The sequence below is a fragment of the Amblyomma mixtum genome, unplaced genomic scaffold (genome assembly GCF_055824585.1).
Source record: "Amblyomma mixtum isolate Tamu unplaced genomic scaffold, ASM5582458v1 scaffold_21, whole genome shotgun sequence".
Classification (NCBI taxonomy): domain Eukaryota; kingdom Metazoa; phylum Arthropoda; class Arachnida; order Ixodida; family Ixodidae; genus Amblyomma; species Amblyomma mixtum.
Genome location: NW_028317718.1, coordinates 455,884 through 458,186, shown reverse-complemented (window position 1 = coordinate 458,186; position 2,303 = coordinate 455,884).

The window sequence follows — 2,303 nt, the reverse complement described above, 5'->3', positions numbered from 1 at the left end:
GCCGTTCCGGCGCGTCTGCCCCGGTAGACGGGGTCGCTTTATTCGGACTTTGCCGTTCGGGCGCGTCTGCCCCGGTAGACGGGGTCGCTTTATTCGGACTTTGCCGTTCGGGCGCGTCTGCCCCGGTAGACGGGGTCGCCTCTTTCGGACTTTGCCGTTCGGGCGCGTCTGCCCCGGTAGACGGGGTCGCCTCTTTCGGACTTTGCCGTTCGGGCGCGTCTGGCCCGGTAGACGGGGTCGCTTTATTCGGACTTTGCCGTTCGGGCGCGTCTGCCCCGGTAGACGGGGTTGCCTCTTTCGGACTTTGCCGTTCCGGCGCGTCTGCCCCGGTAGACGGGGTCGCTTTATTCGGACTTTGCCGTTCGGGCGCGTCTGCCCCGGTAGACGGGGTCGCTTTATTCGGACTTTGCCGTTCGGGCGCGTCTGCCCCGGTAGACGGGGTCGCCTCTTTCGGACTTTGCCGTTCGGGCGCGTCTGCCCCGGTAGACGGGGTCGCCTCTTTCGGACTTTGCCGTTCGGGCGCGTCTGGCCCGGTAGACGGGGTCGCTTTATTCGGACTTTGCCGTTCGGGCGCGTCTGCCCCGGTAGACGGGGTTGCCTCTTTCGGACTTTGCCGTTCCGGCGCGTCTGCCCCGGTAGACGGGGTCGCTTTATTCGGACTTTGCCGTTCGGGCGCGTCTGCCCCGGTAGACGGGGTCGCTTTATTCGGACTTTGCCGTTCGGGCGCGTCTGGCCCGGTAGACGGGGTCGCTTTATTCGGACTTTGCCGTTCGGGCGCGTCTGCCCCAGTAGACGGGGTTGCCTCTTTCGGACTTTGCCGTTCCGGCGCGTCTGCCCCGGTAGACGGGGTCGCTTTATTCGGACTTTGCCGTTCGGGCGCGTCTGCCCCGGTAGACGGGGTCGCTTTATTCGGACTTTGCCGTTCGGGCGCGTCTGCCCCGGTAGACGGGGTCGCCTCTTTCGGACTTTGCCGTTCGGGCGCGTCTGCCCCGGTAGACGGGGTCGCCTCTTTCGGACTTTGCCGTTCGGGCGCGTCTGGCCCGGTAGACGGGGTCGCTTTATTCGGACTTTGCCGTTCGGGCGCGTCTGCCCCGGTAGACGGGGTTGCCTCTTTCGGACTTTGCCGTTCCGGCGCGTCTGCCCCGGTAGACGGGGTCGCTTTATTCGGACTTTGCCGTTCGGGCGCGTCTGCCCCGGTAGACGGGGTCGCTTTATTCGGACTTTGCCGTTCGGGCGCGTCTGCCCCGGTAGACGGGGTTGCCTCTTTCGGACTTTGCCGTTCCGGCGCGTCTGCCCCGGTAGACGGGGTCGCTTTATTCGGACTTTGCCGTTCGGGCGCGTCTGCCCCGGTAGACGGGGTCGCTTTATTCGGACTTTGCCGTTCGGGCGCGTCTGCCCCGGTAGACGGGGTTGCCTCTTTCGGACGTTGCCGTTCCGGCGCGTCTGCCCCGGTAGACGGGGTCGCTTTATTCGGACTTTGCCGTTCGGGCGCGTCTGCCCCGGTAGACGGGGTCGCTTTATTCGGACTTTGCCGTTCGGGCGCGTCTGCCCCGGTAGACGGGGTCGCCTCTTTCGGACTTTGCCGTTCGGGCGCGTCTGCCCCGGTAGACGGGGTCGCCTCTTTCGGACTTTGCCGTTCGGGCGCGTCTGGCCCGGTAGACGGGGTCGCTTTATTCGGACTTTGCCGTTCGGGCGCGTCTGCCCCGGTAGACGGGGTTGCCTCTTTCGGACTTTGCCGTTCCGGCGCGTCTGCCCCGGTAGACGGGGTCGCTTTATTCGGACTTTGCCGTTCGGGCGCGTCTGCCCCGGTAGACGGGGTCGCCTCTTTCGGACTTTGCCGTTCGGGCGCGTCTGCCCCGGTAGACGGGGTCGCCTCTTTCGGACTTTGCCGTTCGGGCGCGTCTGGCCCGGTAGACGGGGTCGCTTTATTCGGACTTTGCCGTTCGGGCGCGTCTGCCCCGGTAGACGGGGTTGCCTCTTTCGGACTTTGCCGTTCCGGCGCGTCTGCCCCGGTAGACGGGGTCGCTTTATTCGGACTTTGCCGTTCGGGCGCGTCTGCCCCGGTAGACGGGGTCGCTTTATTCGGACTTTGCCGTTCGGGCGCGTCTGGCCCGGTAGACGGGGTCGCTTTATTCGGACTTTGCCGTTCGGGCGCGTCTGCCCCGGTAGACGGGGTTGCCTCTTTCGGACTTTGCCGTTCCGGCGCGTCTGCCCCGGTAGACGGGGTCGCTTTATTCGGACTTTGCCGTTCGGGCGCGTCTGCCCCGGTAGACGGGGTCGCTTTATTCGGACTTTGCCGTTCG